The sequence below is a fragment of the Ostrea edulis genome, chromosome 4 (genome assembly GCF_947568905.1).
Source record: "Ostrea edulis chromosome 4, xbOstEdul1.1, whole genome shotgun sequence".
NCBI classification, from domain to species: Eukaryota; Metazoa; Mollusca; class Bivalvia; order Ostreida; family Ostreidae; genus Ostrea; species Ostrea edulis.
This window is the reverse complement of record NC_079167.1, coordinates 45,142,604-45,160,652: the sequence shown is the minus strand read 5'-3', so window position 1 is coordinate 45,160,652 and position 18,049 is coordinate 45,142,604. Positions and strand designations below refer to the sequence as shown.

At 35.5% G+C, this 18,049-nt stretch overlaps 1 protein-coding gene across 2 annotated transcripts in view; it reads left to right on the top strand.

Moving 5' to 3' along the window:
* The first annotated feature begins 4,399 nt into the window (after window positions 1–4,399).
* LOC125671003 (FAD-dependent oxidoreductase domain-containing protein 2-like) overlaps window positions 4,400–18,049 on the top strand; it is a 147,895-nt gene continuing 134,245 nt past the window's right edge. For both annotated transcript variants that reach the window (XM_048906479.2, XM_048906478.2), the window contains exon 1: window positions 4,400–4,484. The gene's annotated coding sequence lies outside the window, so the exon portion shown is untranslated. The remainder of the gene's footprint in view (window positions 4,485–18,049) is intronic.

Here is an 18,049-nt window from a genome sequence, read left to right as displayed (position 1 = left end):
TGGTGTCCTGGGAGTTCGCGGTGTCGTGGGTGTAGTATGTAAAATATCCATGTTTCGAGAGAATGAATAAATCCAAGTAGATCTGTGTACATGTACAACCAAATGAAAAATGGTCAAGATACCCCTCAATATGGGCCGTGTGTAGGGTTTCTGTAGCTGTAGTGTTTGCGTAATGGTGGTATCCCAAACAGAAGCTGACACGAAGTCCCCCCCCCCCCTCTCTCTCTCTCTCTTTAGGGTTTCTGTGGACGTAGTGTTTGTGTAACGATGGCATCCCAAGCAGAAGCTGACACGAAGTCTACACCCCCTCCTCTCTCTCTCTTTAGGGTTTCTGTGGACGTAGTGTTTGTGTAACGATGGTATCCCAAACAGAAGCTGACACATAGCTAGTATGAGTAATTATTGTCATACGTATGTAACACTATTGCCATGCCATATTATTTCATCTATATTATTGCTACAGTTTTACACATTTCTCTCTCTCTCTCTCTCTCTCTCTCTCTCTCTCTCTCTCTCTCTCTTTATAAACATAAAACCGTGATAAATTATAAATAGCTCAATAACTCTCTCTCTCTCTCTCTCTCTCTCTCTCTCTCTCTCTCTCTCTCTCTCTCTCTCTCAATATAAAGCCGTGATAAATTATAAATAGAAATATCTCAATAACTTATTTATGCTTTTTTACTGTTGTTTGATTTCTGATTGTGTCATTTATAATCCATGTGGTATCTCAAACAGAAGCATTTTTTAAACTACTGTAACAGTTTTACGCATGGGCAATATAACCATTATACAAGTTGATGTGCTGCGCCAATAAAGAATAAAGCCACAATAAATCATTAATAGAAAATATTCCAATAACTTATGTTTGTTTTTTTTTTTAATTATTATTATTGTTTGATTTCTGATTGTTTAATCTATAATACATGTATAAAGATGGAGAGAGAAAATACGATGATAAATTGCATTGTATAGGGGATGCAGGGCCGTAAATTAACCTTCAATTTGGAGGAGGCAGGAAATTAGGCGGGGGGTCTGGGGGCCGTCCAGGCCCCCAGACGCTGAGCACATTTTGTGCACACTGAACACGTTTCGTGCAAAATCCTTGATTCTAGGGCCTTCTAAGATGTTACTTGACTAACTCATTCTAAAAGAAAGATTTGGAATGCTTTTTAAGGGAGGTATCATGTTCTTAGTTATTGGAAACAACATAAATTCTAATGAACTTTAAATTTTAATTTTTTTTTGGCTCAAAAGTTGGAGGAGGCAGCTGCCTCCTCCGCCTCCATGTAATTTACGGCCCTGGGATGTTAGAAATTAAAATATTCTAGGTGCGAGTCAATGCTATCAAAACTCAGGTATACTGGGACTTTCCTCGAGATCTGAAGACTGCCGGTCATCATTAGCCATGATTGTTATCAAAACATCTTTCTCAGGTAGCTGTAGACCAATGTCTCTGTAAACGTCAATCAACCTAAGCTCTATTGTTAAAAGTTTGATTGACCAGCGGCTTATCATTGATCGCGACACAGGTAAAATTTGGGGGCGTTAACTTAAAGTTGGGTCTTTAAATGTAGTACATGATTTTAAAATTGTTCTGTCAAGTTTATAAACCCTAGCTGAAATTTTGAGCAAAATCCATGCAGAAATGAGCGAGATATGAAGCTTCAAAGTTAGCGTCTAGGGAAAAAAAGAAAAAAGAAAAAAAGAATAATAAGAATAATCTTAACCAGCACAATCAGTAGAAGGTCTTCCGTTGTTACGGAAGACCTTAATTAAAAATTTCCTTTAGAATAGGTTTCAAATTAAATATTTTTCGATGAGTACTCTCAGTCCTTTGATGATTTTCCTTAGTGGCAGCTAGCTTCTACGTGTTTATTGGCTGCTGGTTAGTGGCTGCTAGCTTCAGCCTGGTTCGGGACGATAGAATATTTACATAAAAAGAAAACAAAATAGATAAGTAAGGAAACTAAAACTACTACTCCTATGATTTTTTGGTTGTCTCTTGCTGTTGATAACTTCATAATTTCTCCCATTTTAGCTCACCTGAGCCGAAGGCTCAAGTGAGCTTTTCTGATCAAAATTGATCCGTTTTCTGTCGTCGTTGTCGGCGACGTCGAACAACTTTTCACATTTTCATCTTCTTCTCCAGAACCACTGGGTCAATTTCAACCAAACTTGGCACAAAGCATCCTCGGGTGAAGGGCTTTCAACTTTTTCAAGTGATGGGTCATGCCCCTTTCAAAGGGGAGATAATCACAAAAATGCAAAATAGGGTTGGGTCATTTAAATATCTTCCTTTCAAGAACCACTGGGTCAGAGGAGCTGAAATTTACATGAAAGCTTCCTGACATAATGCAGATTCAAGTTTGCTCAAATCATGGCCCCCACGGGTAAGTTGGTGCCACAATAGGGGATCAAAGTTTTACAAGGGAATAAATAGAGAAAATCTTTAAAAATCTTCTTCTCAAGAACCATTGGTCCAGAACAGCTGATATTTACATGAAAGCTTCCTGACATAATGCAGATTCAAGTTTGTTCAAATTATGCCCCCCCCCCCCCCGGGGGGGGGGGGGTTATGTTGGGGCCACAATAGGGGATCAAAGTTTTACATAGGAATAAATAGGGAAAATCTTTTAAAATCTTCTTCTCAAGAACCACTGAGCCAGAAAAGCTGAGATTTACATGAAAGCTTCCTGACATAGTGCAGATTCAGGTTTATTAAAATCATGGTCCCCGGGGGTAGGTTGGGGCCACAATAGGGGATCAAAGTTTTACATAGGAATAAATAGAGAAAATCTTCTTCTCAAGAACCACTGGACCAGAAGAGCTGAGATTTACATGAAAGCTTCCTGACATGGTTCAGATTCAAGTTTGTTCAAATCATGGTCCCGGGCGTATGTTGGAACCACAATAGGGGATCAAATTTTTACATGGGAAAAAATAGAGAACATTTTCTCCTCAAGAACCACTGGTTCAGTAAAGCTGAGATTTACATGACAGCTTTCTGACGTAGTGCAGATTCAAGTTTGTTCAAATCATGGCCCCCAGGGGTATGTTGGCGCCACAATAGGGGGATCAAAGTTTTACATTGGAATAAACAGAGAAAATCTGGGAGAGGGCCTACATAGGCTATGCCTGTTGCCCGATCCAATATTGAGTTTCTCAATAAAATATGTTTAAATCAAATCAAATCAACAGAGAAAATCTTTTTCTCGAGAACCACTGGTCCAGAAGAGCTGAGATTTACATGAAAGCTTTCTGACATAGTGCAGATTCAAGTTTGCTCTAATGATGGCCCCTGGGGGTAGGCTGGGGCCACAATAGGGGATCAAAGTTTTACATGGGAATGAATAAAGAAAATCTTTTAAAATCTTCTTCTCAAGAACCACTGGGCCAGAAAAGCTGAGATTTACATGAAAGTTTCCTGACATAGTGCAGATTCAAGTTTGTTCAAAACATTGCCCCCGGGGGTAGGTTGGGGCCACAATAGGGGATCAAAGTTTTACATAAGAATAAATAAGGAAACTCTTTAAAAATCTTCTCAAGAACCAATGGGCCAGAAGAGCTGAGATTTACATGAAAGCTTCCTGATATAGTTCAGATTCAAGTTTGTTCAAATCATGGCCCCCAGGGGTAGGTTGCGCCACAATAGGGGATTGAAGTTTTACATGCAAATATATAGGGAAAATCTTCTTCCAAATTTGTCCATGAAAGCTTCCTGACATAGTGCAGATTCAAGTTTGTTCAAATCATGCCCCCCCCCCCCCCCAGGGGTAGGATGGGCCCCAACAGGGAATCAAATTTTTACATACTAATATATAAAGAAAATCTTTAAACAGTTTGTAAATAACCTAGAACTGTCTTTTAGCTAGATATTAAAAGCAATCTTTAAAAAATTTTTTTTAGGTGTCGCTTAAAATGTCCAGAGATTTGGCTTGAAGCAACCACCCAGGTATCTTTTCCAGTGTTGCATTATATATAAACCGAATTGTTTATCAAATGATTCTTTGACTTTTTAACATATATCAATGGCATAGGAATGTATAATAATGACTAATAAAACATATTTTTTGGGGTACAAAAATTAGAGAAAGCTAATAAATAACAGCTTATAGTGTAAAGAAAAGAAAGACAATTATTTAATCGCCTAAAGTACATATTCATATGCCTGCTTTTGAGATTGAAAACCTAAAACAATTAAATTATTATTACTGATTGTTATTACAATTATCAACTATTGTTATTACTGTTATGATACAAAAAAAATTCATTGAATTCATTTTGGTGACAAAAGGACAGGTAATGCGCCTTTCATTAATTAAATTAGAAAATAATGATATATAAAATTTACTAAAAAACTACCTTGATAATATTATCGTCTTTAATATTTCATCGGGCGTGGTATACTTTATAATACGTCAATGGCGCCAGCAATGGCGTCCGGATGTATCAGATTTCTCGATGAATAGACTGGAAGTATAACGGTACCAATTTACTTTACAATTTTTTTTTTAATGTAACCATTTATGAACCCATCTAATAGGAATCTAATAGGAATCCGTGGACATTGTGTCGCAGTGTTTGGTACAGTGTATTTTTGGGGGATATACCGATTTTCCCCCCGGGTATTGCGCGAAAGGTATATAAAAAATTTCCCGGGGAAAAGTCAAAAGTTATTGTAATTTGTAAGTAAGCGCAATCAAATTTTAGACTCCTCATTTTTGGCTTTGACGATCGAGTAGTCATATAGCATAAGTTAAGTGTCCAAAATACATAGATATAGATACATCAATAACTAGATAGAATGTACTATCGTTAACAGGTTAAAGTGACAATGTGTACCCTACGGACCCGGTGCTTTCTAGACGTTCCGTCCCATTATCAATCCGTCCCTTAGTCGATTCGTCCCATTCCCGATCCGTCCCTAGACTATCCGTCCCTTAGTTAATACGTCCCCTAGTCGATCCAGCCCAGAAAAAATCATTACTTTTTTCCAAGCTATTTACAGTACTGAATTGGTTTAATTCATTTTGCGTATTTTATCTTCATGGTGTGTGTGCCGCTGATATCTTCTGTCATCAGGTAGGATGACAATAATATGCTGTTTTGATATTTGACAGCTTTTTCAAAGATCATTATACACATCACAATATTCGATAAAATGGGCTTCATTTTCAATACAAAGAATAGTTAGGTTACTGTAAGCTCGTAATTAATGATCAAAGGTTGCACAACAATGCAGTTATAAAACTTTTCACTCAGGTGTTTTCAGAATGATCAGTGGACAGGGGACACACATTTACATTGATTGCTATACATATTTAAATAACGATGTTTCTACAATAGTTAATGAGCACACATTTTCATAACCATCGCACTTCAAACAAAAATTATAAATCCCGAATAAACAATTTTATTTACAAGTCTAACTTCGGCAGTTATCTAATAGTAGGGGCCCTACTGGGCAGTCTGCGCTATAAATCTACTAAACAACATCGCCAGTTATCTAATTTTGATAACTAACTGCAATATATATGCTAAAACGTCCCTTTGTCTTAAGTAATTATTCATTTATTATATCTTTGATAAGAAAAATTGGAGGGGCCGGATCGACTAAGCAAAATGGGCCGAATCGACCATGGGACGGACCGACTGTGGGACGGAACGACCTGCTACCGGACCCGGTTTGTGGTGAGGGCGGCCCAGTCCCGCGGTGCAAATAATATTTGACGTTGTTGACGTTAATTGTGCTTATATATATTACCCATCAGATTAGTTGATCTCTTTTCCTGTTCCTTGCGGAATAAACACCCATTCGTAATTCCTTGAAAAATATATTCATTCATTTGCAGCTTGTTCCCTTTTCAGTGATCTGTCTTTTTAACTGTACCTTACGGAATAAACAGCTATTTGTAATTCCTTGAAAAACATCTCAATTGAAATGCAGCTTATTCAGTTTTCAGAGAACCTTGCGGATAAACAGCCATTCGTAATTCCTTGAAAAATATATTAATTCATATGCAGCTTATTCTGTTTTTATTGATCTGTTTTCCTCTATCTTTCGAAATAAAAACCCATTTGTACTTCCTTGAAAAATGAATATATTAATTCATTTGCAGCTTATTTAGTTATCTGTTTTCCTGTACAGGGTTTGACACTAAGGCACGTCCGACCGACCGAGTCTACTAAAATTTTAAAAAAAGGATCTATTATTGTCAACTTTAAAACTGTATTTAATTTACTTAATATATAGTCTATTTTTATACCTGCTTGATTGATTTTTTTTTTATATCTTATTCTCTTGATAAAAACAACAAACGCATAAAACAAAATTTTATCGAGATTTCCTGTCTTGAATCAGTGACTTAGTAAGATCCATGGATGATTGAAAGTAGTACGCAATATGTGAACACCAATCCCGATTGAGTTTGACTCAGCTAGTTTACATAGCGATTGATATCGGGATCGAAGTTCATTTTCCATGCATTACACATGTACTTCCGACTCTCAACTACCGATAAACTTTTCACAAAATTGTTTGGAGACTTCTTTACATAAAAAAGCACTTGTCCAATCGGACAAGTGCCCATCAATATTCACTTGTCCGAAATGTTTTTCCACTGGTACCGGACAAGCGGACAAACGTTAATGTTGACCCCTGTAATATTCACTTCTTTGTTTGTATACATAAAAAGACTCGAGTCTTTGTTTACATAAGTAACATAACACAGATTTAAGGCTAAAATATTGCTTTTAATCTTTCATTCAAAAGGTAAAAATTTTGACTGTCAACATTAAATGAGTTATATTTTCAATATTTATAAAAAATCGTGAACCAGTCCCTTTAAACTGTAAGATATTTTATTCTTAAGGCCAAGATAAATAAATAGTGTGTTTCCTATTCCAGCCTGGAAAAAAATAGGGTAGGTATAGGTATAGGAAAAACATTTTATTTTATTTCAACATTTTATCGTTTAAAATTCAACTTTGATAAGAAACAAAATGAGAAAAACAAGGTTCATTTCTTTCTCACAAAAGGGCAGCTTACTAATGGCAGTTTTCCATGCGAATAACAGTCTTTACAAAGAGGAAGTACAGTTTTATACTGTTTTTGAAGATCCTGAGATGTTTCACTGCCACTAACAACCCTGTGTATTATGTAGGGTCAACATCCGGTTCACATATAAACTCTAAATAATATTACATTTCAAATCCGGCTAAATCACCAACAGAAATACTGCCCTGAACTTCATACGGCTCGGTGTTTTTTGGAATGCGGTTTATTTGGCCAGATAATATTGTAGTTTTGCAGTGTTTTGGCCATTCAGATGGACGGTCCTTCATGATGCATCTCAAAAATTCTAAACAATGATTCATTGTTTTTTACCATAGTCATAAAGTTTTCTCCCTCTTGATGTTTGCATTTTCCTATTGTAATTGCCTGTCACAGGGCTCACACTGGACCACAATTTTGAGTCGCAACCTGGCGTGCGCACATTGACTCCTACACGTTTACTGTTAGATCTATATTTCATGTGTATTATTCAAGAGGCATATACAACATATCATATATATGTCTCTTATTATTCTTACACGATGTATACAACATAGCTTTGATTAACTTTTATCATAAATCACTATTATATGATATAGCGAAAATTGTATTTCAGCAGATTGCTTTTCAGTCAGTCTAGATGACATTTCAGCATAATCATGGTTTTATTTTCAAATATTGTTTTTGGCTAAGTTGACTTAATTCTATTTCACACCAGAAAAATTTAGGAGTATTTCATAGCCTATAACTGGCTACATTAAATAAAGACAAGAAATGAGTTTCTATATGTTAATTAATTATGTTATTTAAGTGTAAATGACATATAATACTCAGAAAAAGTCACTGATGACAAAGTTACTGAAGATTAATTTCTGTAAACATAACACATGATCATAGTTTCACATCACATTTTTCAAAGAATTATCTGAAGAATCCCGTTTTCATCTTGAAATCCAGAATGACAAGGTGGTCCTTTAGTGAATCTCATGTGGAGGAGAAGGGGCTTCAGGAAGTCTGAAATAAATTTTAAATGGCTTAAGATGATGTGAAGTCAAAAGATGATAGCATAGCAATTTCAGAAGAACCTACAATTTTGCGTTTCCTTATGGCCATTTTCCAAAGACCTAAAGAATGATGCAATTTCCCAACATTCCTCCATTTAATAGTAACTGACCAAGTCCAAAATAGGTAGCTCCCCAGTAATGACATGACTCTGGGTATCTCCCCAGTATATTACGATATGTAGGCAACTCGCACGTGCACAGTTAATTTCATTCACACCTACCTGCACATAGAGGATCAACCCTTTGTCTTGAGTAAACTGCTAAATAAACAAGACGCCCCTAAGTCTTATTGTTTCCATGCGACAGGGTATCCACATTCATTATGCACAGGTAAAACAGCCCTGAGGCTGTTTGGATGCCAACAGCTGACATTCAAGATGGCGCTGAGATATCTAAAATACGAAATGTCTGTGTTGCATTTCCGGAATTTCTATCGCATTTTTTCCCTGAAAAATCGTAAAATGCGATGGGCAGCGTGAGCCCTGTTGCCAGCAATGTGCTTGGCAAGCACGCTGCCATTTACGTATAGGATATATATGTATTTTCTCAAACAAGCAAGTGATGGAGATTAGGATTTCTAATAGTGAAACCGGAATTGTTTACTTCCAGAATATATATCGGCGGTAGGGCTGGGACGATTCAGGTTCGATTATTTTCGATTCGGTTCATGTTAGGTCCAATTTATCTAATAATAACACAAAAATTAACAATTTTAATGAGTAGCATCTTTGATTTTATTTTATTCAAGTTATATAACTATATGTCGTCATTTGTAAACATCATATCTATTTATAATGACATTTTATAACTTTGATAGAAAAAAGAAAACATTGACAGTCTATTAAAATTTGTTATATTAATGTGCTGCATAAGTTTTAGATTATTAAACAAATCTATAGTGAATCTAAAATGTATATGATATTGTTTTCATTGATATGTAAAAATTCAACAATTCTATCAATTGAGAGTCTTTGAAAATATCTCCTTTATTGATTTACTTCTCTCATATTAACTGTCAAATCTGTGTCATTACCTACGATGTTGATTTCACTCCACCACTGACAGAAATGCTATATGTCATGTAAAGATAAACTACAATGACCTTACGGACCATATTCTGTTACGTATCCGAGTGGTGAAAATGCTAACTCTCAACACGGTAGTGATTTAAATCCCTGTTGCATAAAAAACCACATGTTCTGCACATCACTCGGACGCCATATTTGTTGTTTTGGTGTATGTAAAATCTGAACTGAAATCCGGAATTTGTAATCGACACATCGAATCGAATGGTATGAATCGCGGTGCACCGAAATTTTCGGTGCACTGCACAGCCCTAATCGGCGGATAAATTTTTAAGAGTCGACTCAAATATTTTAGGGTTGGTCGGGGAACCGGAAACACACAATTTATTTATCTTGGCCTAACTAAAAGAAAATAACTGTAAAGAGTTTGCAAGCAATCTTGAAACGTGTGATGGAATAATCTCGATTTTTAGTTCTTATAAATAAGTCGCGGTCGGAAGTGATGTTTTACGACATCTACTTGATGTTAATTTTAAACAATTTATTTGAATTGACTATAATAAAGTGTTTATCAAGTTAATAAACTACATCGTAAACAGATATTTATCGGTGTTGACATATGTGTGGGAATGTCTCTATATTTAAATACGACTTCTTGTCCTCAAGGAATGACGAGACTTAAGATATTTTGAGACAATTAAATACGTTTTGGTTCAAACTTAATGTTTGTCATTTAAATGCAGTGATTGGGAAGGCCAAAATGGTCTATGGGACTATGGCCCCACGATTCAAGTTTTCAATGGGCCATTTTCAGATTTAATGGGCCATCAACATATGTTGAATGACCATTTTCAATAAATAGCAAATGTGCAGTGGAACATTATTGTTTTAAGGTAAGGTTTGCGACATTTTGACATGTAGCGAACAAAGTCATGTTGCATATCAGTATGTTCAGTAGGAATTTATCTTTTAGAAATTGACTTGTTAAAAAAAAATCGCCCATATCGTTTTTTGACCAGATGGGCTTATTTTTGTGATGTTTTACATTTTCGGGATCTTTGTACAAAAGGGAATACTTATGGTATAAAAACTACACGAGGCAAACTTATGAGGTAAAAAACTGGTAGAATTTTTAAAAAGAGTATTATCTCTAAGATTATACTAATTGGTAGAAAAATGTTATTTTAAAACACAAAAAATTGCACTTTTTATATCTTGAATAAAATTTAAATTGGTTGCCATGGCAACAAAAGTATATTGAGCAACATTACAAGGTCTATGTCAGAATTTTTTTTACTTTAAACATAATATTTGGACCATAAATATTTAAGAAAGCATATAGAATTACTACCCACCGGGCTTTGTTTCCATGGTAACATTAAAAAGAATTATTTCATTTATGCGATTTGTCACTTTGTTTTATAAATATTGTACAACTTTTGAAGAGTGCATTGAGCATTTTCATGAATAAGATACAATTCCAGCCCCAAAATGATATTTATATTTATTTGTTAAGCATTGTAGTATCACATTTATTAGAAATTAAGATGGTGAGTTTTTTTTCTAAATTCAATACAATACAATATTTTCAATATCCCGGCGGGTTTTCCACGGTCCTGCTTCGTCATAAATTCCGTGTTACATTAGCCCGAACCTGTCTTATATACTACATCTTTGGAATAATTTCCCTCTGCTTGATGTTTGTTTACATAGTTGAACATACAACTGTAACCTTCGTGACAATATAAAACCCGGTCAGTGGTGGATCTAGAGGGGTGGGGGTAACATTAAGTTAGTAAAAATGACACTAATAAATCTGTTTTATGTCGACGTTATGCAAATGTTCCTCAGACAAAATTAAGACTATTTTAAGATGTACTAGAGAAGACCCCTTTTTTATTCTTACATGATCATATCAGTCGCGTTTTCTACATTTCAAAGTTCATGCGATAAATCGCTCTATTAGCGCAAGTAGATGTCATAGCATTGAAATATGAAGTGCATGTAATTAGAGAGCATTGTCGGGTTTATTTTAAAAAATGCTTGTGAATGTCATAAAAATTCCTAGCTTCGTTAATGCCGAACCTTGTCTTTGAGGATACTTTTCACAAACAATGATCGATTATAACAGCATCAAAATAAACAATCCTACTTTCCCTAGCAAGATTCACAGAGATTACATGGTAACAACATAATTTTAATGGAAATTAACCGTAGCGCATACTACATATGTGTATATAAAAATTTTAGACTTTTATAATCTCAAAGAAAATAATTTATAAATGATCGTTTGAGAAACATTATTATTTTGTCATAGATGGTTACACATACGCCACTTGACACTTGACAGCGGTCGTAGATAGCAAGTAAATATTATGACATGACATTTTCCCTCGATTCAACTATGACGTGACGCATTTTTTCCTTATGACATCATAAAGCGCGAAGTGCACTGAGGTATATCAAGAGTTATCTCCCTGTTGTTGCAAACCTTACCTTAATATAAACTCTGAACCATGATCACAATCTTTTCCACCGCTCTTGAAAATTAATGTTTCTACTTTGTTTCAATGTCCCCTTCTCAACGGTATCATTGCTTTTCTTGGCATTGGTATTTGAAGGCGGTCTCTCGTTTTTTTGTTTTTCCATTATTTGTTTTTATCTCCACTTTCTGTTGATTCTATATCTGTCCTTGGACTTCCGAAGCTTAAACGCTAAAGTATAGGCATGAGAAGACGTGATGAGATGTGATGGAAGAGGAAATAGTTTATTGGTTATCTATTTTGATTTGTATTGCTTCAACCAATGAGATTCGGTGTATCAGAATACATAGGAATTAAAAATGAAAGTACAAAAAATAAGTAAGTCGTACTCAATTCATTCTAGAGAAAAAAACCCGGAAGTTACAATCAATAATGAATGCGCACTTTGGCGCATGGATTAGATAATTTAATGTGCCAATTTTCACCTGAATGGGACTATGGAGCAGGGCGCATGGCCTTCCCAATAACTGTAAATGAAGTATTTAAATATGGAGAAACTATCAGTTTTTTTCTGGAAAGTTGGTCAGGGCTAGTGGATATAAAGTCAGATCTAGTAAAAATCATTTGAAGTAGCCCGACTGGTCTAGTGCTAAAAAAAGTAAATGTCAAACCCTGACTGTATCTTACGGAATAAACATCCATTTGTATGTTCTTGAAAAATAAATAGTGATTTGTTTGCAGCTTATTCCCTATTCAGTGATCTGTGTTCCTGTATCTTGTATGCCGGAATAAACAACCAAAGAACCTATTCATTTATCCAGGGTTTGACACTAAGGCACGTCCGACTGACTGAGTCTACTGAATGATAGGTCCGGTCGGGTAAAATGTCGATTTACTAGTCCGACTTGTCGTGTTGAAAAAATAAACAAGAAACTTTACTTGAAACCATAAGATATTTTATTCTTAACTAAAAAAGAATAACTGTAGAGTTTGCGAGCAATTTTGAACCGCATGATGACACACTTTCTATTTTAGTTCTAATAAATAAGTGATGTTTTACGACATCTACTCGATGTTAATGTGTGTAAAGTTATGTTTTAGATGAATTTATTTTCATTAAAAAAAACCCGTTTATTTGAATCAAATATAAGAAAGTGTTTATCAAATTAATAAATTACGTCGTATACAGCTATTTTTGGTTTTGACATATGTGCGAGAATGTCTCTATATTCAAATACGACTTCTCGTCCTCAAGAAAAGATGTCCCAAGAGAAAAGAAGTAAAAGGTTGGGAAGAAACAAAGCACCTGGCTTATATGAAATAGAGATTTAAAAAAACGGCCGAGGTCGTTTTATTTTAAATGGACTAGAGAATTTCCGTGCCGGGTAGAATTTAAAGATCTAAACAGAAAATGTGTTTGAAAATGAAAGCATTAAATTGAATGACGAGACTAAAGATCTTTTTTGAGACAATTAAGTACGTTTTAGTTCATGCAAACTTTATGTTTGTCATTTGAATTAAGTACATTTAAATATGGAGAAACTATCAGTTTCTGGAAAGTTGGTCGGGGCTAGTGGATTTAAGGTCAGGTCTAGCAAAAATCATTTGAAATAGCCCGACTGCAGTCTAGTGCTCAAAAAAGTAAATGTCAAAACCCTGTTATAGTACAAAAAATGCTATATATCCTTGAACAGACAGTCATTCAAATGCATGCAATTCTACACAAATTGTGATCCCAATTTTTGATATCTCTCCTGCTAAGAAAACCCTTTTCCAGGGAATACTTCCCTTTCAAATGCGTAATTAGCTTGGTAGAATGAGTGTCGTCTCTCTATATATACTCCTGTTATTTGCACAGCAGTGCAGACTCGATCAATCGTCACCCTATATATACTCCTGTTATTTGCACCGTGGAGCAGATTAGTTCAAGCCTTTTAAATATTTTTAGTATGAAACCCCTTTTCTCGGGAATAATGTCCTTTCACGGGCGTATTTAGCTTGATAGAATAAATGTCGTCTCTCTATATATACTCCTGTTATTTGCACCACGGTGCAAATTAGATTGAGCCTTTTAAAAGCGAGTCTTGTCAGTTGTCACCCTATATATACTCCTGTTATTTGCACCGCGGTGCAGATTAGTTTGAACCATTTACAATGTCTTATTTAGAATAATCTCCCCCAAAACATTCTAAACCCATTTTTTAATATCTCTCCCCCAAAGAAAACCCTTTTCCCGGGAATACTTCCCTTTCAGACGCTTATTTAGCTTGATAGAATGAGTGTCGTCTCTCTATAGGCCTTTCCGAAAACGTGAGTTATCTCTCTTTGTATTCTTACATTTAGTGTGAATATGACAACTTCCGGGTAGTAACACACTCATACTTCGCATATATTATAAGAGTTATATTAATATGGGTGCTGTTCAAAATCGAAAACAGTTGAAATCATTTGTACGAGAGAGTAAGAAAATGTTAATGGAAACAAAAACGAATTTCTTGATCGAGTCCGGTGTGATTTGGGGGGGGGGGGGGGGGGGGGTTAAAAATTAAATTGGAAATCACGCAGACATTCATTTGTTTACATACGACTGGCATAATTATTTTGTATGAAATCAGAACAGAACTTCTGATTCTCAAGAGATGATGGTATCTCATCAACTCAAAGCTCGGGTTTTTACAAGGATCGACACGTGCAAAGATCTTGCATAACACCCCCCCCCCCCTTTTCAAAATAGTAAAAAAAATCAATTAAATTAGGAAATCAACGCTCTCATTGTTTTTCAAAAATAAACCAGACTGCAATGTTTGGGTAACTTTCTCCAAAGTACCTGAACGTGTTCATTCTGTGTGCAAATCATTTACAAGTACACTGCAGCATAAGCTGGAATTGTTAATATCAACTGATATGTTTTAAATGCAGAAAAATAGTTAATCAAATTATTTTTAAAAAAATTATTTTTGTTCAATATTGCTCGATTGATATAAATTATTTTTCATAGATCTGTGTGATCTGGGGGGGGGGGGGGGGGGGGGGGGGGGGGGGGGCTGCCATATTCTCAAATGTACTCTTTGGGGAAAGGTAAGTTTAACCCCCAATAGAATGCTTTTGACGTCTCTGTATCTTCCCTCTTTTATTCGTTTTAGCCCCCTTGAAATGTACTTGATTATGTATAGGCACGTATCGTGTCATAACAGAAATTGCAATGACAGATGTAGATCCCCCCCTTTTCGCCACAAATATAAAAAATAATTTGAGTAAAACTCCAAATATTTTACCCAAAATGGCTGTATTTACAGGTACACACTCTTGCCGACTATAAATTCAGGGCGTTCAATTATAAGTTATTTTATTTTCAAAACATTGCATGTGTAAATGTCAGTTTAAAGATGGTTTGTGACGACGAATTTCTTTATGGTTATACTTGTATTTGAAACTGTATAAAGTTTGTGGGCAGACAGCTAGAAATCTGTCAGTGGCCTCTCATTTACAAGTACAGGCTGGGATAAATTTTACTCGCCAATCGAAGAGATGGACATTTTCAGAATCCAGAGGTGTCAGTCCGACATACCTAGATGTACATCGTGGCAGAACTTTTATCGCTGAATGTACTACATTGATATTGAACAAGTAACTTCTGATATTTTATTATAAATCTGACTGTATTAAAACACGGGCTAAAGATTCTGAGGAAATGTATGCAATGTATGATACATGTATGATAATTTTCAGTCATAAAACACGTACAATCCTGGAAAATGGGGAGGGGGGATAGTTAGAATAATCTAACAGTGTCTCGGGACAGGCCCTTCACTTTAACGATAGACCATTCTATTGGGGGGGGGGGGGGGGGGGTCCTCATCTACTTACAACATTAATTTTCTATTATTTTTACATGCAAAGTTGGTTATTGTCACGTGTATGAAGTAAACCTATGCATTGGGATTTTTTTTATTAATGTTAAAATATTTGTTAGCGTGATTACTGTAAAATTATACAGCAATATCTTTGCGGCCTTCTGCACTGTTGATAATGACGCTTCTCGAATATACTACCCGGAAGTCTTAAACTACTGTTACGCAAGCGCACTACGTCCCGGATCAAGGAAAGATAACTCATGTTTTCGGATTGGCCTATAAGGGTTTTCTTTGGGGTAGAGATATTAAAAAATGGGGTTTAGAATGTTTTGGGGGATGTGTCTAAATAAGACATTTGAAAAGGCTCAAACTAATCTGCACCGCAGTGCAAATAACAGGGTATGGAAGATACGGCAAGGATTTTTGATTGTCTTCAACTTTTAAAAAAAATTACAGGTTGTTGAACTTAGTTCATTTTGAGGATATATTAAATAAAAACATGGTTTAATTGTCCTTATAACTCCTCACAGTTTAGAAGCTAGGGTATTTGTAAATGACTTGAAGATGTGCATAGTGCAAGGATTTTGATTCTCAACAATTTTTTAATTTTTTTTGACGTTTTGAATATTTACTGATTGTTGAACTCTGTTGAATTTAAGGAAATATTTTACACACAGAACTCTTGGTTTGTCTATCTACCTCCTGTCAGTTTTAAGCTAAGACCCTTTATTCATATAAATTATACAAAGAAAGTATGTCACAGCCTGGTGATGGCTGATACTACCTGAAGCAAAATTAGAGCGTTCGCCCCACATGCGGAAGGCCGGGGTTCAAATTCTGGCCGTGACAAACTAAAGTTGTTAAAACAGGTAGTGACAGTTCCATCGCCAAACGCTCGGCATTAGGTGTGAATGTCATGGGTCCTCTGAGATGAACTTAAAAACGGATGTCCCATGTCACAGTAGGCGTGGCACACTAAATCTAGGATCTAGAGAGGGCACACATATCATAAATTTAAAAGGGCACTTTTCGTCGCTGGCAAGACAATTTCGGGGCACTTTCATTGTATTATACTATGATAGTAATAGGATGATCATTTATCTTCTTTCAAAGTTAATACCTGCTGCCTTGTTTTAAACCTTTAAATCAACCTTGTGAAATAAAGAACAATTGTTTATATTAACAAATATTTTAAAAAAAATTTATAGAGAAAAAAGGGCATGATGCATTTAAAAAGGGCATGGCGCTAGCCAAAAAGGGCATGGCACGGCGCCATGCTAGTTTACTTTAGATTAACACTAGTTCAACCCTTACTGCTCAATGGCCGTAAGCGCTGATTGAAGGCCTAAATTTGAAGCCCTTCACCCGGTCTTGGTGATGTCTCCATATGAGTGAAAAATTCTCAAGAGAGACGTTAAACAAGATACAATCAATCTATCTACAAATTATAGCTTAAGAAAAAACCCTATGTAAGCATTTTCACGGGTACCATTTGTGGTACTCTTGTTAATTTTTGCTTTGCTATTAAGATCGGTCCTTTCACTTTGGTGTTCCGAATGACAGTGAACGGTGAAATCATGGTGAACGATTTCTGAACACAAAACTGTAAACGGAGAGTGCACGGTGAGCGAACAGAAAAATGGTAAAGTAGAAGTTTCAGGAACTGTAATACACACCATCACATCAGTGAATAATTATTTTTGCTTGGATCTTACCTGGATAACAGTGAAAATGGAGAGGCTAGTTCGGACATATTAATGAAGTGTTTATTTAGGTGACACATCACATGTCTCTCCTTGTAGGGTGGATAGTTAATTATTTAATATGGTCAATTTAACCCGGCGCCACCTGCACTTTGTTTTTGTTATATAATTCGACTACAGATAAAATTTATAACTGGTTTGGACTTGACAATGAGACAGTAATTTTGAGAATATAATTGATAGACATGCCAAGGGAAAATTGTTATTTAGTAGATTGTGTGCTTAAGCCTTTGTTTAAAATGACTGGAAATTGTGATGATTGTGTTCCATGTAGTTAGTGACTACAAAACTTTGGTATGTACAAGAAATTTGTCTTGTAAATTAATATGTATACATGTATGTGTATATATCTTGACGTGAATAAAGAACAAATAAATGCATAAACTTTAATAAAAATCTCTTTATCTATGCAAGATAAAGTTCAGTGTTGTTGAAATTTTATAGTCAATTACCTAAAAACATGAAAGATGTGTCAAAACAATACCAGGATGTTGTAAATATGCACTCGGGTTACTATAAAATCCGAACCATGATGGTTGGACCTTTAATTTCCGGAATTGACTCAACCTTCGGTCTCGAGAACTCTCAATCACTTGAAGTTTTATCAAGGTCCCCTGAACTTCAAGTTATTGAGAGTCACCTGTATGTAAATCTGATAAACTTATATACATGTATAGAGGTAATTGAGAACTGTTGACTCACAGTTTGGCTCTATAAACTAAGTTTTAATTGCCTTTTAGACAAGTTGAAAGCAGTGAAAAGTCAAAGTAATTGACTGCAGATTCTAAAGAAATGTAACATTTTGA